Raw genomic sequence first — 24,563 nt, 5'->3', positions numbered from 1 at the left:
GGAGATTGAGGCAACAGTGGCTGATACTGGAAAGTAAAGGCAGCATAAAGGCAAAAGTGAGGGCTTCTAATATAGCAAGCATTAGTGGGAAGCTAGAGGTTTGGGATGCTTTCAAAATACAAAAGAAAGCAAATAAAATTTGTTGAGAGGAAAAATAAATGGCTAATAATAGAGAAAATACCATTTTTTCAGACATATGAAGAATAAAAGGAATGCAAGAGTGGGTATCAGAAAGCTGGAAAATGACGCGGAAGAAGCAGTAATGGGGGGAAAAGAAAAGGGACGAACTGAATGAATATTTCGCTCTGTGGAAGATTCCAGCATAATGGCACCGAGAAACATGTGTCAGGGGGCATCAGTGAGAGTGGATATTATGGCTCTGGAGAAGGTGCCCGAGAAGCTGAAAGCTCTGAAGCTGTATGTCAACGGGACCAGTTGGACTACACCCCTGGGATCTAGAAGTGGGAACTGAAGATTCTCGAGGCAATAATAGTACTCCTTCACGTATCATTACATTCCAGAATGGATGCTGATGGTTGGAAAATTGGGATTGCCACTCCACTCTGAAAGAAGGAAGGGAGGCTAAAGAAAAGAAAATATAAGAAAGGTAGCCTGACTTCAACGAGTTCAAAAACTCAAAAGATTAAAACACATTTAAGATCAAAGACAGTTGAGGAGAATGGGAGAAGATTTGTCAAATAGATCATCGTGTGGTACGGTGATGCACATTGGAAGGAAGGATACGGTGGGATACAAAGATTTGGGCACCGATGCTCAAAATTTCTGTTACTGTCAACAGCTAAGCGAGTAAAAGATGACCTGATTTCCAAAAGGCATAAAGTTAAAGATGACACATTTCTTTAATATTTTAAGCAAGATTACTTTTTTTTATTTCCATCTTTTACAGTTTCAAAATAAGAAAAAAAGGAAAAGGGGCCGAAGCAAAAGTTTGTGCCACCTGCATGGTCAGTACTTAGTAACACCCCTTTGGCAAGTATCAAGCTTGTAAAGGCTTTCTGTAGCCAGCTAAGAGTCTTTCAATTTTTGTTCGGAGGATATGCGTCCATTCTTCCTTGCAAAAGTCTTCTCGTTCTGTGAGATTCTTGGGCCATCTTGCATGCACTGCTCTTTTGAGGTCTGTCCACAGATTGTTGATGATGTTTAAGTCGGGGGATTGTGAGGGCCATGGCAAAATCTTCAGCTTGTGCCTCTTGAGATAGTCCTTTGTAGATTTTGAACTGTGTTTAGGATCATTATCCTGTTGTCGAAGCCATTCACTTTTCATCTCCAGCTTTCTTACAGATGGTGTGATGTTTGCTTCCAGAATTTGTTGGTATTTAATTGAATTTATTCTTCCTCTACCAGCGAGTTGTCCCTGTGCCACTGGCTGCAAGACAAGCCCAAAGTATGATCGATCCACCCCCGTGCTTAACAGTTGGAGAGGTGTTCTTTTCATGAAATTCTGCACCCTTTTTTCTCCAAACATACCTTTGTTCTTTGCGGCCAAAAAGTTCTATTTTAACTTTAACACTCCACAGGACTTGTTTCCAAAACGCATCAGGCTTGTTATAAATGTTAACACGAAGTATACTGCAGATGCAGATTTTGTTATAAATGTTCCTTTACAAACTTCTGACACTGTATTTTGTGGTAAGGACGCAGGATAGGTTTTCTTCTGTTAACTCATATTTGAGGAGCTGTCGCTGAACAGTAGAACAGCTCACGACCACTCCAGTCTACTGAATCTTCCTGAAGGTCTTTTGCAGTCAAACGGGGGCTTCGATTTGCCTTTCTAGCAATCCTAAGAGCAGTTCTCTCGGAAAGTTTTCTTGGTCTTCCAGACGTCAACTTGACCTCCACCGTTACTGTTAACAGCCATTTCTTAATTACATTGCGAACTGAGGAAACGTCTAACTGAAAACGCTTTACTATCTTCTTATAGCCTTCTCCTGCTTTGTGGGCATCATGTATTTAATTTTCAGAGTGCTAGGCAGCTGCTTAGTGCTGCAAATGGCTGCTGATTGTTGGGACAAGGTTTGGGGAGTCAGGGTATTTATAAAGCTTTGAAATCTGCATCACTGGGCCTTTTCTAACGATGACCGTGGACAAGCCATAGCCCTAACAAGCTAATTAAGATCTGAGACCATGGTAAAAGTTATCTGAGAGCTCAAATCTCTTGGGGTGCCCAAACTTTGTACGGTGCTCCTTTCATGTATTCCACTCTAAAAATATACAAAAACAAAAGTGATGCACAATCTTGCTTAAACCTTTGAAAAGAATGTTTCATTTTTCACTTTATGTCTTTTGGAGATCACTTCATCGTCTACTTCCTTAATATTCACAGTAATAGAAATTTTGACCAGCGGTGGACACACTTTGGCATGCCACTGTAAAAAAGTCTCCGAATCAGGATAGTTTTCAGAAATCAGAGATGCAAAGAGACCTTGTGCAATGTTTACTAAATGTTTACTTCTAGGCCTAGTCAGTGGTAAAGGAAAGCAAATGCAATTTTCACATTCAGTTCAGGAGGAGTAGAATATAAAAGCAACACCGTAATGTTGACATATGTCCATCATTATAAACCTGATTCTGATTCTGACCTTTATCCCCAACAGTGGAAGTCTCCTTCATTTACGATATTGACGCCTGTGTTATCGCTCCACATTCACATTCTAATCTAACGGGGTTGTAACAAATTCCACAGCTCTCCAATTATACTATTTGTATTGCAATGATGATTCACCATTTCCGTTACCGAAAATAAATCAAGTACACCCCTCATTTCAGATGTAGTGCTACGATTGGTGCTGAACATTAATGGAGCTGCGATGGCCGAGTGGTTAAGGCGTTGGACTTGAAATCCAATGTGGATTCCCCGCGCAGGTTCGAACCCTGCTCGCAGCGCTAACACTTCAAGCAGCAGCGTGTAGTGTGCCAATAAAATTTAACACCCTGAGAGCTGGCCCTAAACTTTGTTCAGTTGACAATCTGCAGTTGCCTTGCAAAATACCTGATCCACCCATCGGCTCGCCATCTCTGTTTTGTGAACAGTTTCCTTTGATAGTCTCACCGCAACTTTATTTTAACTTAATCCCAACGAAGTACATGACCTCACACATTCCTGCATTCCTCTTTATTCAAAATAATCACTTTTGTCCAGTTTGTGCCCTCACTGAACGAACCAATTGCAGCCTAAGTATTCTCACTGCAGCCCGCTGTCCCGCTACGTCACGTCATCAGCCTCACTCAGTCAGGACAGCTCATAAATGAAGGACGTTAATCGACCGTCATGACACTACCGATAAAAATTCTTCCAATCTGCAAAGGAGCAACGTCGACACAGATGGCACCAGATATTAGTGTTGACCTTGGGTGTCTAAGGTTATGAGACAGAAACGCACTCTCAGCGGTTCAGGAACAGCTTCTTCCCCTCTGCAATTAGAATCACGAATGGACTTTGAAGCTTAGAACACTATCTCATTTTTTAATAAATGTTTTATTTCATTTACTATTATTATTATTTTCTCTCTCTGCTAGATTATGTATTGCATTGAACTGCTGCTACTAAGTTAACAAATTTCCCGTCACATGCCGGAGATAATAAACCTGATTCTGATTCTCTGTTCAACGCGGTACTTTCCCGATTCGATTTTCATTAACGACATGGATTTCGATGTATTGAGTTCTGGTACCGTATCCAACACAAATCCGGAGCCGGTAACACTTTCTTCAATAGATCGACAGGGGAGATTCGAGAATTTGTGGAATTGACATCCCATATTTCCGTCAGTTCAATGCTCGCAGCATTTTTAGCTGAGAATATATAGCAGATTAGGAGGTCCTGATTCAGTATTACAACGGAAAACATTGAAAATTTCTTCCACCACCATCGTCCCCACACCCACATATGCTGGTCGAGGTCTTGAGTTTCTACTGCACGAAAATAACTGACAGTGACTCAATTCATCTGTATCTGGTGACGGATCTAACCGAGGGGATCATGCATTATACGTAAGTGGTGATTCCCTCAAAGTGAGCTCAAATTTATATTTATGCGCACATCTATCTGTACACACAAGCGCAATGTAAAATGTACTTGCTGATGGGTGGGGACAGGTGGCAACTCGACAAATCGACATGCCAATACAGTTTATTTAGCTACGATATTCTTACTTTGCCTAACAGTAAATTTTCAGTAGGAACAGGACGATTGATGCCGGTGTGTTCCACAACCGCACGGATGCTGAGCTCCTCGCTTCGTTCACCGACGTACTTCCTTATGTTCGACAGCGGGCGATTTATCACTCTGAGCAGAACTCTTCAACCAAATCAGAACTAACTTTTGAATTTTAAGAATTAATGGCTCTGATTTAATGCCATTTGTCTTTATAATTGAAGAAACTGGGAGAATGGCATCAATACGTATATCGGTTGAAGGGCAATGTGTAAACGCATGAACCATTTCTCCTCCTCAGTCCAAACGGTGATAATACTGACGAGCCCTGCAGCGTTCGCGTTTAAATGAAGGGACGGAAAGATCCACTTGGTTTTGTCGGTGAGGTGAGTTACTCTGGTGGTCAAGAAAACTCTGTGAGGAAAACAGTGGGCAAAAGAGAACATGAAATTGGTAAGCTGCCGCATAACTCTCTCTCTCTCTAACTGCCTTTCAAACTACCCCGTTTGCCTCTCTTGTCCTATCTACGATGTGACTCTCTCCCCTGCCTCACTTCCATGTCTCGCTTTCTCTATCTCTCTCTAATACACACTTACACGCACGATATTCTTTCTCTCCCTCCCTCCCTCCCCCCCCCTCTCTCTCTCTCTCTCTCTCTCTCTCTCTCTCTCTCTCTCTCTCTGTTTCTCTCTCTCTGTCTCTCTCTCTCTCTCTCTCTCTCTCTCTCTCTGTCCACATCTTCATTTGCTCCTCACTCCCACACTTTCCTCACAGCCTGAAGCGAACGGTTAGCTATCAATATTCGTGTTCAGTGAAAGGACCGCGTGATTTTAGTGGGTCGTTAATAGATTTTCTTTTATAAGACAGTTAGGGTGGAGCGTGTGGGAATGTGTGTGAACTGGTGCTGAAATGTCGGGGCTAACAGGTAATATGACATGAAGGAGTAGCGATTTTTTAAACATATCTGTCCTGGACTTTCGTTCAGTGCTCCGTTAAGACACGACCATCATGCGAAATTTCGGTTAGCTGAAAACACTTGAATTTTCAACTTATAAAAACATTTACATATTCGATAAGAAATGTTGTTCAGCTGCGGCTGGAAGAGGGGAGATTGTGATTATTACTGATTCGCTGAAGTGGTCAGCACGGTCTCTGAACGCGAAAAGCTTTCGCCGTTTCATATCACTCACTGTACAGACTCCCCATTGCTCTCTTGTCTACCGAGCGGCCCCGCCTATTGCCATAGACAAATCGGTTCGATGACCTTCCGGCAAAATCACGCTCGCCAATTGTCACTGAGCCGGTGTAATTGCCCGACATCAACCAATCTCGTCAAATGGCGTGCAACCTACCTAGCTCCCATTCGTGTATGCACATGTCAATCAAATGTGTTATCCAATTGCGAAAAGGGTTTCACCCAAGAATTGTTCCCTCCCACAGACTCTGACTGTTTCTGCCTCCCCAACTGATCAAAACTCAGAACAATGTCCCATTTTATAACATTCATATCCATATGCTTCTGATATTCATATGCTGGGGGCGCTGTCATGGCGTCGAAACAAAGGCGGGCGACAGAAATTTATCTCCTCTCACCTGGGGAGACGGTAGAGAATTTGGTGGCGGACATCGACCGACTTTTGCCCGGCAACTGCGGTATGGGGGTGGGGGGAGGATTGAGAAAAAGTCTGGGCCAGCCTGATCTTATTGAATGCCGGGTCTGGCTGAAGAGGTCTAGAGACTCGCCCTTCTTTCTGTTGTCTGTCTGTTTAAAGAAAAGGAATAAACAGGCTTTTCTTGGGCCTGCATGCTCCCCCGGGGAGATAATAGTTCGCACTCTATGTCACCAGTTCGCCTGAGGAATTATTTCCAAGTCTGAAACTGGCACAAGATTGATATCCATCTTTTGTTAATGATGCAGAATGGTACAATTTATGCTTTGCGTACAGTCTGTCTTTTCGAGCCTGCAAAGATGCTGCAAGTGTTTCATTGTACCTGTCCCTCACCCTCCCTGTGTACACGGCAATAAACCCGACTGGACCTGACAACACTCACTGAGATTTGAGCAGTGATGACCCCGGGCAGATGAGTCAAGGTGATGTCGGCAAACTGAGTGAGTAGGACCCGAGTCCAATATGGGAAATGTATGGTCACCCTCTTCTACAGAGAGACAGCGTCTCTGAGTGGATTGAGGTGCAGTGAGGAGTGAAGAAGATCAAATCTACATTGTATCGATTGCAAATTATTGTATGTAAGACCTCGCAAAGTTATTTCCAACTTTATTGAGACTGCAACTGCGATATTATTTTTCAAAGTAACGTTCTCCTTGTTCAAACAGAACAAATAACGAATAACTGCAGTAACAGTGGACAGCAGGTCAGGCATTTGTGGACGGAAAGTGATAGTTCAAACAAAGTACACTGCAGATGTTGTTGTCAAATCAACACGTACAAACAAGCTGGATAAACTCAGCAGGTCGGGCAGCATCCGTTGAAATGAGTAGACAATGGTTTGATGTTCTTTGGTGAGTTCATGTTCCTGGCGTAAGTACGAGGAGGTGTCAGAGAGCTGCCATTTGGCCTCAGTGAGGTAGAAGTCCGTCCGCCAGACTACTACGTCACCACATTTGTCTGCAGATTTGATGGTGAGGTTAGGTTTAGTGCGCAGAGAGTGGAGGGCAGTGCGTTCAGAGGGAGTGAAGTAGGAACAGGAGAGAGGAGTGGTGAAGTTGAGACGGTTGATGTCTCGACGACAGTTGTCGCTTTTCAACGGATGCTACCCGACATGTTGAGTTCATCGAGCTTGTTTGCACTTGTTGAAGAGATAGTATACATTTCATATCCACACACTGACGCTGAACTGAACGTGGAGAGCAGATGACCAGTATGGGGAATTAAGAAAGGGGCAAGGGTCGAGCGGGTGCAAGTGAGGATGTGTAGTAGTCAGCTCGATATGGGAGACTTTGGTATGACACCATCTACCATATGCAGATTTTTCAGAGCGAAAAGAGCAGTAAGTCCTTCTCGGAGATTAAGAGGCTACAGAAGGTTGGAAAATGGAGAAGGAAGTGGTAAATGAGATGCAGTGCAGGGAGATATATGGTCAGACACTTTGATATAAGAAATGAAGGAGCAGACTTTCTAAAAGGAGAGAACATGCTCACAAGAAGACTGAGGAGCTAAAAACCTCGGGAGTCCCTGCACAGCCCTCCCATTGTGACGTACACACCTGCACCATAATGTTCCAAAGGTTAATTTCCAGGTTGAGTCTGTGATGAGGAAGGAAAGTGCGATGCTCGCATTCATTTCAAGAGGACTAGAATATAAAGCAAGGATGCGATTGAGAGACTTTATAAAGAACTGGCGAGGCCTCGCTTGGAGTATTGTCAGCAGTTTTAGTTCCCTTACCTGAGAAAGTATGGCTGAAGCTGGAGAGGGTTGAAAGGAGATTCAGAGGAATGATGCTGGGATTGAATGGCTGGTGATATGAAGAGCGTTTGATGGCGCCGGGCCCGCATTCTCTGGAATTCAGTAGATTGCGCGGGACCTCATTGGAAGCTGTCGAATGGTGAAAGACCTTGACAGGGAGGATGTTGAGGGGATGATTCCTATGGTGGGAGAATCTAAGACCAAAGGACGCAGCCTCGAGATAGAGGAGCATCCTTTTGGAACAGAGATGAGGAGTGAGTTGTTCAGCCAGCGAGTGGCGAATCTGTCGGATTCGTTGCCACAGGCCCCAGTGGAGTCAGAGTCTCTTTGTATATTTGTCAGAGATCGGTAGATTCCTGATTAATCATGGCATGAAATGATACCAGTAGAAAGCAGGAGAATGGGGCTGAGAGGGAATGTCGCTGCAAACCTAATGGGCCAAACGGCCTAATTCTGCTCCTATATTTTGTGGTCTTATGTTGCTGAAATAGGTTAAGCATAGACAGGAATGGGGTGTCTGTGGCAGTAAGTTAATACACAGGATGTTTTAAAACAAGCACATTTCATTAGGCAATATCCTAATTCCCTGACCGGGAATCGAACACGGGCCGCGGCGGTGAGAGCGCCGAATCCTAACCACTAGACCACCAGGGAAGCTAATGGTGCTTTGCCTACTGCAATAGACAACTACCAAATCAGCAAAATATAAAACAAAACTTATTGGTAAATAATAATAATGAATAAATGTGATAAATATTGACGTGAATATACTGCTCAGCACTTTGCAGATCGCTTGTTCATCCACTGCTTCTGGTTAAAGAACACTCTGGACTGTATGAATCGGTGGGAAACACTCGTTCTCCAGTGTCTTTATAAAGATTGTGATATTCAGATTCTCTTATGAGCTCTGGGTCATTTTATTTTCCTGTCTCTCGCCGATTCGGGTGACATTGTTGCCGATACATCTGGTGTCTTGTTCCTCACCCTCCGCCTGGGTGGATGTAGGAGAAAGAAAACCAGACATTCAGAATTCCCGAAATAAGGTCTGGGGGTGGAATGGTAGGCTTTCCTGATCGTGCCCTAACAGTGGTCGAGAGTGCGGGAGCCCCTGGTACTGAGGACGACGTGCTGGTGACAAATAAGCCTGGATTTTTTAAATAAGCCTGATAGAAACCCCGCAATGATTTGAAAGTCCTCAGGGTAGGCAGTTCCTTGTTTGCTGGTCGCGGCACTCAGTACATGGTTTGCTTGCTTAACATCTGCTCTGGCGGTTTGTGAAGTGCAGTCCGGATCAATGAGGAGAACCTCCCGGTGAGCAGCACCGACAGAACTCAATCATTGGGTGTTGTGATTGGGGGAACAAGGGTGCGGTAAGACCCCTACATACGGAGAGCATGAAGAGTTAGTCATGAAACAACACCCCCGTTCCATCCCACACCCCTTCACACTTCCCGCCCCCAGCACCACAATACCTTCTTATCTTCTCCGAACGGTGGACTGAGAAGCCTTCCGGCAGTTCCACCGAACTGAGCCATGTCTCCATGAAACAGAGAAGACAGCAGCCCCTCATCTCCCTCCGAAACTGCAATGTTGCGCTTACGTAATGCATCTTGTTTTCAACCCATTGGCCTTTGGCTAAGAAGATGCCGGGTAAACGATGCTACATAGCCCGTCGATTTAGTCTGGCTTGAGGTCGTCCGAACCGACCTCTTTTCCGGCAATGCTAATGGCTGACCTTCGCTGACCGCTGAAACGTGCCTCACCTGAAATCCCGAGAGTCAAGTCCATCCGGTCCTTCAGCAGCTCGTTAAACTGCTGACTAAGTTAGACAGCTCAGAAGTACGTTTCTTAAAGGGAAATTGAGGGTTTCAGTTTGCAGCGACAGTGGTTCAGAAGAAATACGTCTTGACTTTTTGCGAGCTGTCTGGTGGGAATAATTCACCCAGTGGAGGGAGTCTAGGACAGACGGCACTGCCTCAGAATACAGGGGCTCACCTTTGGAAGAAAGATGATGATAAAATTGTGGTGAATCAGAGTGGGGAATCATTGCTATGGTCGGCTGTAAAGGCGGAGCAATTCGGTTTTTGTAAAACAACAGTTGGTAGGTTTCTGAAAAGTCAGGGCGTCTGAGGTCACGGGCAGATGGCGGAGAAATGGAGGTTGAGGGGAACAGCAAAGGTATCAGGACCATCCCCCAACGTTTCAGCAGAAAGCATCAGCGCCCACTAGCCACCAAATAATCAATAGCAACGTCCCCAAAGACAGCTGTGCTCAATGGTGGAGGGCTTCACCGGACATGTACTGGGCCGAAACCACCACCGTCTGTAGGAACTTACGTTCAATGACATCGATGTTTCCATACCACCTTACCATTCGGCGTCAGTCGATACACACTATATCACTGCTACAGAAATGTGTCAAGGTTTCAAATATCCTGCCGATCTCCGCAAACTCCTTTGAAAAAAGAGGCGCCGCCGTCCTTCCTTCGCATTTGCACTTGTGATGTTTCCAGGGCAAACCCTCTGAAATAGGAACACCCGGGGATTTAAAGTTGCTCACCCTCACTGATCCTCCGATGAGGCCTGGCTCGTGGACCTCTGGTTTCTTCTCCCTTTGCTTTGCTTGCATTGAGTGGGACGTTCACGGGCGGGGTGGAAGCTGGAGGCGAAGTGGTTGGCATTGTCGAGCTCAGTGTGAATGCAGGAAGCGGCAACAATACATTGGTCGACGTAGCGCTGGGAGCGCTGGGGTGCGTTACCGGAGAAGGTGTGGTACATTGGTTTGGTAGATTGATTTACTTCGGCAACGTAAAGGGAGACATATCTGGGACCCATGCTGGTGTCCATGGTGACCCATTGAATTTGGAGTAAGTGAAACAAGGCGGAGAAGAAACTGTATCGGTGAGGACTGGATTTCCATGGAGAAAATGAGACGGTCAGCGCCAGGGAATTGAAAGTCAGCCAGTTGATGAGCGCACGGGAAGGGTTGCGAATGCGGGTGGGAAGAGACTGAATTACGGGGCATAAGATGGACTGGAGCTACGAGAACACAGGATCAGCGAGGTAGGAACAGGCAGAGTCAGTGGGCTTACCCGGACAATCAGGATTGTGAATAGAGTAGGAGGTAGGAGCGAGCAGTTCAGGGCAACGGAACCATGAGTTCTCCACAGTGAATGGAGGTTCTCCGGAGTTGATGATGTCAGTGGTAATGCCGGATACAGTTCCCTGATCGTCCGGAATCGGGCTTTTTCAAGGTGTAGGCGTGAGGATGTGTCCCAGAGTTACCGACTGGTCTCAGCAAGGTAGAGGTCAGTCCGCCACTCTACAACAACAGCACTTTGTCTGCGGGATTGATGGTAAGTTTGGGACCGGTGCTGAGAGATTGGAGGGCAGTGCATTCAGAGGGGGTAAAGTTCGAGGAGAAGTGAGGATTCCTGATGTTGAGGCGGTTGATGTCTAGTCGGGAATTAGTGATGAAGATATCCCAGAGCAGGCAGAGAACCAGCGCGTTGTGTCCAAGAAGAGGAGGAGGGTTGGAAACAGGAGAATGTACCGCCAGTGCTGCGTGGTGAATTCTTGCCGATGAGGTGTGCTCGGAGACGGAGCTGAATGTGAAATAAACTTCACCTTCCCAGCAGCAGCTCCTCCTGAACGTCTGAGAAGGTCCAGCCAATTGTTTATGAAATTGTCTGCAGAAATACTGCACAGACTAGACACATAATATTATATGTTGTGTACAACCAAGACGAGGCATTACTTATCCCCGAGGGTGGAGAACTCCGATTAATCCCCAGGCGGAATTGAGACAACCATGTTGCAAGTAGTGAGAGACAGAATGGAACCGAATCCGCCAGTTTGTCAAAAAGACCGTGGCAGGACTCGAACCTGCAATCTTCTGATGACTTCCACCAGTCAAGCACCGAAGTCAGACGCCGTATCCATTAGGCCACACGGCCGTATTCTGCGAGAAAGGCCAAGAGGGAAAATGGGGAAATGCTGAATGCAGCAAGGAGTTTCCACCTGTAAAATGATTTCCTGACCGAGCTAAAAGTACTCGGCTGCAGTGATTTCATCCCAGGTGAGCATTCGACCATTGTTGTGTCAATATCTCTCCATGCATTCCTACTTTGGGCTGGTCAATATTTCATTTCTGTCATACAGAAAGGAATGGTCACAGGCACACGTCACTGTCTTTTGCAGCAGTTATATTCTGGGATTGCAATCAGTGACAAAGGTCCACCACATTCAATGCATTAATGACAGAGTAAACTCGACTTCTTATTAGCTACTTCAGCCGTGGGATTGGTATTCCAGAACAGGGCGGCCATGTGTTTGTGTCGGTTCAGCGTTAGGGTGTTCGGATCTGCGGCTGCGCACGGCCGGACGGGACATTCAGCGCGTCTTAATGTGGTAATCATCGGGTTATTGCATTTGCCCAATACACGGAAAATCGTCATTCTCCAACCAGATGGCAAACTCCTATAACATCTGTTTACTTGAATTCGAGCAATGTGATAGCAGAAGCTATTGAAATTTTGTTCAATTCAACATAAATTTATCTCATTTTACAACTCTAAACATTCACAGTTTCTCCGAGTTACAGAGCACGGAATCGATACTTATGCCACAGCAGCTCCATAGCGTCTAAAGTCCATAAGATACCTATTTCCATGTTTCCTGTGGTTGACACATATCTCTCGAAACTGCCCTTATCCACGTACATGAATTTCTGATAAGCACGGCGAGCAAAGCAAATCGGCAGAGAATCTGAATAGAAACGTGTAGACCTTAAGCAGAAGTTTTAAATGCTGTGAATAAATTCAGAAGTTCGGAACACAAGAGCGAGAAGAGCAGACGAGGTGGCCGAGAGGTTAAGGCGATGGACTGCTAATCCATTGTGCTCTGCACGCGTGGGTTCGAATCCCACCCTCGTCGCGACATGTTTATCGGGGGGACCACCTCTGAAACTGCCACTTTAAAACATCCTAGCCTCCAAATTTAGTCACAGGGACGCCGGACGGTTTGTTATGCGAATCATGAAAAGCAATGTTCATCATTATTTTCTCAACAAATTTAGCAGCAATACCACAAGGTACAGGAACAGAGTTAGGCTATCCGGCTCAACGATCTCCGCCATTCCATCACGGCTGAGGCCTCACCTTGAGCATTCTGAACAGTTTTGGGTCCCTCATCTTATAAAATATGCACTAGCATTGGAAAGAGTCCAGAGGACGTTCACACGGATGATTGATGTCTCTGGGACTGTACTCGCTGGAATTCAGATGGATGAGAGGGGGATCTCATTGAAACTATCCCAATGTTGAAAGGACTACACAGAATAGATGTGGACAGGGCGATTCCCATGGTGGGAGAGTCTAGGACAAGATGGCACAGCGTCAGGATAGAGGAGCGCCCTTTCAAAACCGAAATGGAGAGAAATATTTTAGCCAAAGACTAGTGAATTTGTGGAATTTATTGCCACATCCAGGTGTGCAGGCCAGGTCGTTTGGTTTACTTAAGGCAGGGATTGATAGGTTTTTAATTGGACATGACACCAAAGGTTACGGGGAGAGGGCTGGGAACTGGAGTTCTTGAGGAGAGAAATAAAAAGATCAGCCATGATTGAAAGGCGGAGCAGACTTGATGAGCCAGATGGCCAAATTCTGCTCCTCTGTCTTATGGTCTTATGGTCATACATATCATTCCTCTAATTTCCATTCCCGTGTCTTCTCATCGACACAGTTGACTCCCTTACTACCTGTCCACCTCTTCAACCGCCGCTTTAAATGTACCCAATTCCTTGCCCTTCACTGCTTTCTGTGGCAATAAATTCCACAATCCATAACTGTCTGGTTACAGAAACTGCTTCTAGTCCCTTTTCTAAAGTGATGTCTTTATCTGAGGTTGTGCCCGCTGGCCATCGACACTCGCACTACATTACAATCCTCTCCATGTCCATTCCAACTCAGCCTGACAATAGTCGGTAGATTTCAATGAGATCTCCGTCTCATTCTTCCACATTCCAGCGACCAAGGCCCAGGGTGCTAAAATATTCCTCATTTATAGCTCTTCTCTTCCTGGCATCAGTCTCCTGACCGACCTCTGCACTCTGACCTTTGGCGGCACATCCATTGTAGATAAGGGACGAAAACCTTTCACTAGATTCCAAGTGCGGTCTCAGCGAAACCTAACAAAGGCTCAGCAATACATATTTCTTTTTACTTTCTATTTCTCTCGAAATAAACGCTGACATTGTATTTACCTTCCTCACTACCGCGTCAAACTGGCAATGAAACTTTAGAGAATCCGCACTGGGTCTCCGAACTCATGTCACATCTCTTCTTTGCTGATTTGTCCCGATCAGAGAATAGTCTTCGCCTTGATTACTTCGAGCTCAATGCATTTCCATACAATGCCCTGCAGCATAGTCCATCTCCCACTTCATTGCCCGTCTCGTCATCTGCCCAAGGTCTTCCGCACACTTTCTGCCTTCCCAAGACCACCTACCATTCAACCGATATTTGGGTTTTCCTCAGATATTGCCGCAAAGCCACCAATTTCATCATCCCGATTACTGACATATACTGTGTAAAGGTGCAGCCCCAATACCGACTAGTAACCGATAGCCAAGTCCTCTTTAACTCACTGTTTGCCTCCACCCAGTCAGCCATTCGTCTATCTATGGCGGTATCTCTGCTGTATTATGAGGGGCGTTTATGTTCAGTTTATCAGACGTATGCGCTGCGCTTTGTCAACGAGTACTGAAAGTCCAGTAAGCAAAATTTAGTGTCTTGTAGCGGTGTGCTACACGCAGCGCTAAAATTACGACACGGAGTCGGTAAACTGCAGTCTGCAGAATAAACTGCAGAATAACTTTATTCGAACTGCACAGCCTTGCTTTTAAGCCTCCCTCAACCTGCCCCCCGTGGGTCCAGATGCTCCAAAAGTCACGTACTCACAAACCCCTGCAGGCTATCTCCCTTAGCCGGAACGCTGGCTAATTGTGAGCCGGTTCGGATGTGCCAGGAAATGGGTCGCCACGGTCTTTCCTTTGTTTATTCTGCCTGTTATTTCCTCAATGAATTCCAAACAATTTGTCAAGCTGGCTTGCTCCTTGAGGAAATCGTGCTGGGTTTGGCCTGTTTTATTGTGTGCCTCGAAGTGCCGCGAAACGACAACGTTAATAAAGGACTGCAACATCGTCCCAAACACTGAGGTCAGGCTGATGTTCTCCCTTTTGCTTCCGTCCCTTCGTAAAGAGTGAAATACGCTTCCGATGCTATTCGAAAATATTGTGCTTCCCGAAGGACCACTACAAGTGCCTCCACGATATCTTCGGGCAAGAGGGTTGGCGTCAATGTCGACAAAACATGCGATGGCGAATAGTTTCGCTTTTTCGCTTTCTCTGTGTCTGCCCTTCAATTTATTATCAGAGTGTGCAGACTTTATACAGCCTTCAGAGAGAGAGATAGAGAGAGAGAGAGAGCGAGCGAGAGGGGGAGAGAGAGAGAGAAAGAGAGAGAGAGAGAGAGAGAGAGAGAGAGAGAGAGAGAGAGAGAGAGAGAGAGAGAGAGAGAGAGAGAGAGAGAGAGAGAGAGAGAGAGAGAGAGAGAGAGAGAGAGAGAGAGAGAGAGAGAGAGAGAGAGAGAGAGATCGTTCAAAAATAAAAGCGCTAAAACAGTATTCACAACTCAAGGTCACAAATTCAGACATCTCTGCTGCCGGACAAGAATCCACCAGTTGCAGGCCACAGCCTCAGGCCAGCACAGAGGCGAGCAAACCCCGCGGAGAAGCGAGCAGAGCCGAACAGTCTCTCGACTGCGACTCCGACAACGGCCCATTTCGATCTGTCCAGTTTCTTATATCGATAATACATTGGGTCATTCCTCGTTCTGTGTTACTTCGACACGGCCTCGCGCTCCGGTTTCGTCACTTCGATTCGTCAGTACCCGACACGTACATCGTCTGTATTTCCACTTGTAATCATGACTTAGAGAGTGTATCCAAGTTTGCTTATAACCTGAAAGGAGGTGAGAGGACCGGTTGCAATGCGCAAATTTGGACTTGCGTATTGATAGATAGAAAGAGTAAATAAAAAGTCTGCACATGCAGGTTAGTTATTGAGGGAAGAAGCATCAAGTGAAGAATATTACACAGAAGTGAAATTCAAAGGTATTGGGATGTCCTTCCGTGTGAGATTTAGAAAAGTATGTATGATGGTGCGTCATACTGTTAACGCAACAAGTAACACTGTTGTATTTATTACAACAGGGCTGGAGTTTAGAAATACAACTGTGCAGTGTATTAACACATCCACACCTCGACTACTATGTACGGCTCAGAATTCCCTATTTAAGAGAGAATACGTTCACGTTGACAGTCCAGAACCTATCACCACAGCGAATTCCTGAATCAAAGGTGTGCTCTTATCACGAAAGGCTAAAGATTATAGAGTGAGGGGTGACCTATTTGAACCAGACAGAACCTGAGAGGACACAGCCGGGTAGATGTTGAGAGGGAGGCAGAGAAACACCAGCACGAAAACGGGCACTTCAACCTATGAACTCCTTGCCAGCCATCAAAGTCTATTTTAAAACTAAATATGCCCCAGCCCTTCATACTCCCCTTACACTCCCACTTGTTCTCATGCGTAGCCTGCCGCTCACCTGCATTTAAAGAAACACATAAAACAAACCAAAATCACACATATATATGGGATGTTGGAGGAATCTGGAATATCAGGGTTAAATATCTGAGATCCCGGGGATTCCGTGTAATCTCCACTTAACCCACCCAAGGGATATGTATACACTTGCAATAGAGCTTCCAACAAGCGGACATAATGGGGCCGATTGACAATAGACAATAGGTGCAGAAGTAGACCATTCGGCCCCTCGAGTCTGCACCACCATTCTGAGATCATGGCTGATCATTCACTATCAATACCCAGTCCCTGCCTTGTCCCCATATCCCTTGATTCCCCTATCCATCAGATATCTATCTAGCTCCTTCTTGAAAGCATCCAGAGAATTGGCCTCCACCGTCTTCCGAGGCAGTGCATTCCACACCTCCACAACTCTCTGGGAGAAGAAGCTCTTCCTCAACTCTGTTTTAAATAACTGACCTCTTATTCTCAATCCATGCCCTCTGGTACTGGACTCTCCCAACATCTGGAACATATTTCATGCCTCAATCCTATCAAATCCTTTAATTATCTTCAACGTTTCAATCAGATCCCCTCTCAATCTCCTCAATTCCAGCGTGTACAAGCCCAATGTCTCCAATCTCTCTGCGTAAGACAGCCCTGTCATCCCAGGAATCAACCTAATGAATCTACGCTGCACTTCCTCAATTGCCAGAATGTCCTTCCTTAAACCTGGAGACCAAAACTGTACACAATATTCCAGGTGTGGTCTCACCAGGGCCCTGTACAAATGGAAAAGGACATCCTTGCTCTTGAACAACTGAGGTATATCGCAATTTCCTCTCGTGGAAAAGAGTGAATATCTGGAATTCTCCACCTTAGGGGTTCGCTGAGATTAGATCAATGGCTGTACATAATAAGGAAGGGGATACATATTCAAAGATTGGGATTTAGTACAATGGGAGCCTGGAACAGGAGAGAAGTTGAGAGATGGTAAAGATCCATGGATATTATCGACTGTCAGGACTGGCTTGAGGGGCTGAATCGCCGACAGCTGCACCTGTTTTATTATCTTCCTGTCTAAAGTGAAAGAGGGATCCCGGGTGGTAAACTCGGAACACAGGGACTTGGAGGGAAGTGTTGGAGGATTTACCTTCAGGATGATAATAATAACAATAACAGCCCATTCAAACAAAGCAGAACCAGACTGTGTTTGTGATCTGCACCAGCTCCTTTAAACATGCCGCTTTCAAGTGGCCGTCATATTATCTATTCCCATCTGTCCTTAGGGAATTACGCAGCCACCCTTTGAATAAGTATTGAACTGAATTTTGAGGAACTATCTCCACGTGTAAACAAGGCCCACGACAGTTGCAGATACCAGCTGTGTTCCTAGGAATCTAATGGCAACATCTCCTGTGGAAAATGATCGTGCACAGGACAAACGCCCCCACATCAGCAGAGTGTCCATGTTGGACTCTGGGATGTGCATACAGGAATATAATAGATATTGAGGGAGTGCGGGCAGACATACGCAGTATCAAACCCCATACTGTAATGTTGAACCCAGTGTGTGATGTGCTCTCACCCACGACCATTTCCACCCGTACAATGGCCCATCATCATCAGGCCGCTCTTTTTCTCACAATCTTCCTCAGTACCTGGAACACGAGAGCTTTGCTCACTCTGTTGTTGAAATAAAATGTTTAGACCGGACGTAGTGTAGAAATATTTTATGAGGATGTTACTTGGTCTTGAGGGTCAGAATTATGAATTTGGCCAGGCTGAGTGTTTATGCCTTGGAAAGTAGACGAATGGGGATGAAAGCTATTGGAATGTTGCGTCGGTTTGTCCAAAATGAGGGGCGCAGGTTCAGGCTGAGTGGACAAAGATTTAGAAGGTGCTGAGCATCAGGAATGAGGCCAGGGAACGTGGTTGAGGCAGCTTCACTGGGAGCATTGAAGAGGCGCTTCGGTAGGTACATGGGCGATGTTTTAAATATCGATATTAAAATGCAGGGGCGAAGCTGAAGTCGAAATTATTGTTATAATTAGCACAAGAGCATGGACGAACAGTTACAATGCGCGAGGTTTCTGTGAGGTACATCCCACCTCACCTGGAAGAACTGTTTAAGGCCCTGAGGGAGGAGGTGTAGGGGCAGGTATAGCACCTGCTCCGCTTGCAAGCATACGCGCCAGTCGGGCGATCTATGGGGAGGGTCGAATGGACAAAGGAGTCGCGTGGAGAGGGGAGGGGGTGTGGCGTGAATGGAAGATACGCATGGTGGGATTCAGTTGGAGATGGTCATAAGAGGAGAGTAATGGAGTAATTAAATATGAAGGGTATCACGCCAATAATATCAACAATCATACAGGTTATATATATATATATATATATATATATATATAGTAAAAAACATGGGAGTGTAAACATTGCTGGAAAATAGCGCTGTAGAGATAATAACTGGATTCAAGGGAATGGCGGACGAACTGAATAAGTATCTTGCACCAGTCTTTACTGTCGAAGACACTGACAGTATGCCGAGAGTTCGAGGGTGTCCGGGGAAGAAGTGAGGGCGGTTGCTTTGACTAAGGGAAAGCTGCTTGAGAAGCTAATCAGTCTGAAGGTAGATCGGTCACCTTGAAACGACGTGAACACACCCCAGAGTTTTAAAAGTGGCGGCTGACGGGATTGTGGGTGCTTTAGTAATCATCTTTCAAATATTACGATACTCTGGCATGGTTGCAGAGGACTGAGAATACCAAATGACACTTCAGTCTTCAGGCAGGGCGGGAAGCTACAGAAAGGAATGTATAGGGCAGTTAGCTCTATAATTAGACCGCAGTGTTCGGGATGATGTTGAAGTGGATGGTTAATGAAGCGGTTTCCGGATATTCGAAGACACGTGACAAAATAGTTTTCCTCAAGGGAACCTGGCAAACCCTTTGGAATTATTTGAGGAATTAGCAAGCAGGATGGACAAATGAGAAACGGTGGATGTTGTGCACTTCGATTTTCGGAAGGTCTTTGACAAGATTCCGCACACGAATCTGCCGAGTGTATTACATGAAAGGCAGTAGCATACGTCGAGCATTGTCTGGCTGACAACAGGGAAAGTGTGGGAACAAAGCAAAGGGACGGGTTTCGGATTGCCTACCCGTGACTAGGAGTGTTAAACAAGGGTGTGTTAGGACCGCGTTGTTAACGATGATAAATTTGATGGCCCTGCAGTGAAGACTGCGGACTAAGCGTGGACAGGTGGAAAAGCAGCAAGTGTTGTTTTAAGGAGGGCGGGTGCAGGAGGACAGAGACTGATAAAGAGAATGGACAAAGTGGTGGCATGAATCCCTTCGCGCCCGGAAGTTACCCGTCGTCCCAACTCCTACCTCAATGGTGTTGTAAAACTCCGATCGGGTGGAAGACCCATCAGATGATGAATGTGAGAAGATACCGTGTTCGAATCCACAGACACGAGGTACGGTGGTGTTTCTCTTGTGGTGAAACTCCGATCGGGTGGAAGACCCATCAGATGATGAATGTGAGAAGATACCCTGTTCGAATCCACAGACACGAGGTACGGTGGTGTTTCTCCTTGTGGTGAAACTCCGATCGGGTGGAAGACCCATCAGATGATGAATGTGAGAAGATACCGTGTTCGAATCAACAGACACGAGGTACGGTGGTGTTTCTCTTGTGGTGAAACTCCGATCGGGTGGAAGACCCACCAGATGATGAATGAATGAAGATACCTTGTTCGAATCCACAGGCACGAGGTAATGTGGTGTTTTTCCTTGTGGTGAACAGTAACTACAGACACCTCAAATATCAATTATTATTCTAAAAAGAACCTACATTATCAGCTGACCGTTTTCTGCAATTTCTGTTCTAATTCGGATTTCCAGTTTCATATTTCCTATTTCTTTCCAAAAATCGATTACATTGCAAGATAATTTCCAGTTAGTTGCAGAGAGAGAGAGAGAGACGGAAAAAGATCAGACGCTTTTTTTTCGGTGGCTTTGTAAGTTCTTTAAAGTGCAGCGTACATTTATAATCAGTGTAAATATATGTTCCGAAATGCTACAATGAGATGTAGTTTGCTCAGTAGGGGACCGGATGTGCGGTCGGAGAGAAACAGAGAACAGAGGGAGAAGCAAAGAAGCAAATTGTCACAGAGCCTTGGGATATGAAAGAACAAAGAGGGAGCAGTCAGGAGATGGAGAGATTGTTGAGAAAGAAAACAAAACACACGACTCCGCTGTGTGCTCCGATGATGATTCCTCATGCTGCAACACACCAATCTAAATTTGTATACCGGCGAGGTTGAAGACATTAGCGGGGAAGTTTCCGGAGTAATCGAGGGGATCGGGAGTGAAATCGGAAGCAAAACACCGTGAACACACTAAATAGGAAAATGAGAAACAGCGAGGAGGATGGAGAAAAGGGAGCTGATCCACTCTGACTGGACCAGCCCGGAGTAAAACAACGTGAACATCACTAAATAGGAGAATGAGAAACAGCGAGGAGGATGGAGAAAAGGGAGCTGATCCACTCTGACTGGAACAGCCCGGAGTAAAACACCGTGAACATCACTAATTAGGAAAATGAGAAACAGCCAGGAGGATGGAGAAAAGGGAGCTGGTCCACTCTGACTGGACCAGCCCGGAGTAAAACACCGTGAACATCACTAAACAGGAAAATGAGAATCAGCGAGGAGGATGGAGAAAAGGGAGCTGATCCACTCTGACTGGACAATCCCGGAGTAAAACACCGTGAACATAATCAGATAGAAGAATGACACCGAACGGAGAGAATGAAAATAAAATAAAGAAAGAACGGGCGGGACACGAGTGACCCGTCCCCGACAGTTCCCATGTTCTGCAGAGCGTCCATCCGGTGAACAGCTGAACGGATCCTTACATATTACATATCTGATGACGGGCATATTTCACCTCTACAGGATAGACGGCGAGTGAACTATATCACCACTAAACGCATGCGCATTTCTGAGAGCTCAGTTGTTAACCGTGATTCCACATATCGGCAGGTGGATAGATTATGGAGGAAACATGGTGTTTGACTTAATTCTACTGCAGAAACCAACTGGTCGCTCTATGGTTTAACGAATGTAGATAAACGTTTCAGCGGGTGTTTCACCGCGTTCATCAGACCGCACGGAGTATTGTGATCGGTCTGGGACACCTCATTAAGAAAGGCGGTGCTGGTATTGGGAAGGGTCCAGAGGAGGTTCACGGGAATGATTCCGGGAATGCACGGCTGAGCGGATGAGGAGAGTTTGACTGCGTTCATCAGACCGCACGGAGTATTGTGATCGGTCTGGGACACATCAGTAAAAAAGGTAGAGCTGGTATTGGGAAGCGTCCAGGGAGGTTCACGGGAATGACTCCGGGAATGCACGGCTGAGCGTAGGAGGAGAGTTTGAAGGTTCCGAACCTGTACTCGCCTGAGTTCAGAACATGGAGGGTGGATTTATGGAAATCTATCGAATACCCAAAGGACTCGATGGAGTAACTGTGGAAACAGGACCAGGGGACACAGCGTCAGTACAGAAAGTCGACCATTTAGAGCAGAGACGAGAAGGAATTCGCTCAGCCAGATGGTGTTGACCTTGTGTAATTCATTGCCATCGACGGCTGTAGACGCCAAAACACTGAGCATACTAAAGCGTGGATTGGTTGGTTCCTGGTTAGTCTAGATGCCACGTCACGGGGAGAAGACGGGAGAATGGGGTTGAGTAGTTACAAATGAGCCATGATAGAATGGGAGAGAAGACTCTGTCGGCCGAGTGGACTACTCCTGCTCCTGTATTTAGTTGCCTTATCACACTGGGAAAGATGGGGGATCGAGCTGGAATATGAAGATGGAGGTGATAAAAGATAGAAGGCGATACATAAAGCTAATAAGTTGGGATAGGGGCGGGATGAAAGAAAAAAATCTTGTCCCCATTATTCCCCACAGCAGCGCTGCGGTGTCTATAAAAACAGAGAGTTCTGTTTATTCAACTGAAGTGTCTTTCTGAAGGTCTATAAAAACCACAGAGTTCTGTTTATTGAACTAAAGTGTCTTTTTTGAACGTCCAAATTACGGCTTTGATGGCTCTAACATGTTGGCATAGCATTCAGTTTGTGTTTGGGTCTGCTGACCTCTTCAGTCCTGGCGGTGTCTCTCCAGGGCGTCACAGACACGCGGTCCAGTATGCCGAGTGGAGAGTTTGTGCCGATCCAACAGCAACTGATTCACGACAGTCTCCGTCTGCCGATCTGCCTCGATTTGATACCCTGCTGCTTACAGACTCACATTCACAAATCTTTCAAAACGCACCTTCTCAGTTGTTTGGCAGCGGCTATCTGCTTATGTGTAGCAGTTGGGGGAAAATAGTTTACTTCTCTTCCACCCCCTCCAGTAACAGCCAGAAATGAAAAAAAGATCTTGAGATAGGATATGGTAACATATACGGACTTTGATGATAGACTCACTTTTGAACCGGTGATTTCTAACGTATCCTGAGATTGGAATAACATAGGGATTCGTGTTTTAATTGGAGATCGTTTAATAGCTTGTCTTAATTTGATTTTTCGCAAACGCACAACTGAGTAGTTCATCCCGTGGTTGTACACTTCGGCTCTTGATGGAAAATTCACAATTTAATATGCAGAATAGGGGTTGGGTATTTAGAAGTAAATGTAATATTGTGCTCGGATATTCAGGCACAGCCCGTGGTCGATGTTTATGGGGTATTATTATTATCGACGAGTTTAAATATGAACGTCACTGCTGTGTCCGAGTTGGGACAGGAAATGTAACGGCAGTGTTAGTTTAGTGAGGGAAGTTCTGAATGACCAATGAGATGATCTGTGCGAATATTCATGGACCTGATACAAACATTTCTAACACGATTGCCGATATTGAGGGAGAAGCCTTGTCCGTGTGTTCAGTGACCGGTCTGAATACACAGTGACTATACCAGAGAGTCAGTGATGCGCCACCAGCAGCCGTGATCGTTCTGTTTACTCCATGTTGAAGTGATAGGTCAGATCACTCGCTTTTCTCCTCTGATTCAGGGAATAAAGCGATAACCTGTTCAAGCTATCCTTATAGCTCTGTCCTCAACACCCGCAACAGTCTCGTAAAATCTCTATGAACTCATTCAATCTTATTGATATCGTTCCTTCAGAAAGGTGACCAGATCTGCATACAATACTCCAAATTCGGCCTCAACAACGTCATGAAACTTCAACATAACATTTCATCACCGATACCCAATACCTTAACTTATGAAGGTCAATGTACCAAATACCCTCTTTACTGCCCTGTCGAACTTTGATGCCACTTTCGAGAGATTATGGATCTCCATTCCCAGATCCCCCTGTTCCACCGCAGTCATCGCTGCCCCAACATTCAACGTGTGAATCCTCCTAACGCAACAGCTCGCAAGTTCCCTGAATGAAATTACATCGACCACTTCTCAGCCCATTTTACCGGCTGGTCCAATGACTCTAAATGACTTTGATAGATTTGGGGAAGTCAGGTAAGTTTGGAACACAAGCCAATGGCATTAGGTCTGTGCTAATTCTGAAGGGACGAGCAGTTCCAGAGTTTACAGTCTCTCGTTCCCTATCGGTAAAACACCAAAGTATGTGCGCTGTATTTCCCCCGCGTTTCTTTCTCATTGGAATCGGCGACGCGTCTGTCCCCGCCTTCCCCCTCGACCAAACTGAGGCTTTATAAAAAACTACAGCAATTGCATCCCACATTGCGGACTGACATTCGCATTTCCACCAAGCTAACACCGACTTTTCAAGCTCCCGTTAACACTGAGATTGCAAGATGTTTCCGGAATCCTTGGTCTCGGTCACCGATACCCGGGACACGGTCTCCAGTCTCGAACTGCGACTGGGGGAACTGGACCGCTGAACACGAGAGGTTTCGGGAACACAGAATCGCACGCTGGAGCGGGGCAGTGCATCCGCACCAGGTGGACGGTGGGACTTGCAAGACAGAACTGTGGGTCACCAGGGCGGCGCTATATACACTGACTAACGTAGTCGTTCCACTCGGGAAGAGAGGGGAATATACACTGGTGAATGCAGAAAAAAAAACGATTCAAAGGGTCGTCAGTTGAGCTGGAGTGAGGAATCATGCGCGGTAGTAAAGCGAGTGACGAATGAGACGAACTCGAATTTACACGGGTCTCCTTTGGTGCAGAGTTTGCCTGCAATGAGTGGTGAATTAGTTGAGCCAGGCAGGGGAAACATCATTACTTCATGACATCCTACCAGCAATGACAGCCAGGGGATGTTTTA

The 24,563-nt window shown here is 45.8% G+C and overlaps 4 non-coding genes across 4 annotated transcripts; 2 read left to right on the top strand and 2 right to left on the bottom strand.

Annotated features, from left to right (window-relative positions):
- Nucleotides 1-2,822: 2,822 nt before the first annotated feature.
- Nucleotides 2,823-2,904, top strand: trnas-uga (transfer RNA serine (anticodon UGA)). Its single transcript has one exon. It is a non-coding gene; the product is annotated as a tRNA-Ser (tRNA).
- Nucleotides 2,905-8,181: 5,277 nt separating this feature from the next.
- Nucleotides 8,182-8,253, bottom strand: trnae-cuc (transfer RNA glutamic acid (anticodon CUC)). The gene has a single exon. It is a non-coding gene; the product is annotated as a tRNA-Glu (tRNA).
- A 3,209-nt stretch (nt 8,254-11,462) lies between these two features.
- Nucleotides 11,463-11,554, bottom strand: trnar-ucg (transfer RNA arginine (anticodon UCG)). The gene is given in 2 exon segments: nt 11,463-11,498; nt 11,518-11,554. It is a non-coding gene; the product is annotated as a tRNA-Arg (tRNA).
- Nucleotides 11,555-12,451: 897 nt separating this feature from the next.
- On the top strand, nt 12,452-12,533 carry trnas-gcu (transfer RNA serine (anticodon GCU)). The gene has a single exon. It is a non-coding gene; the product is annotated as a tRNA-Ser (tRNA).
- Nucleotides 12,534-24,563: the final 12,030 nt, after the last annotated feature.

This window comes from Hypanus sabinus, unplaced genomic scaffold (genome assembly GCF_030144855.1).
Source record: "Hypanus sabinus isolate sHypSab1 unplaced genomic scaffold, sHypSab1.hap1 scaffold_1866, whole genome shotgun sequence".
Classification (NCBI taxonomy): domain Eukaryota; kingdom Metazoa; phylum Chordata; class Chondrichthyes; order Myliobatiformes; family Dasyatidae; genus Hypanus; species Hypanus sabinus.
The sequence above is the reverse complement of the archived record's forward strand: the minus strand, read 5'-3'. Positions and strand labels throughout refer to the sequence as shown.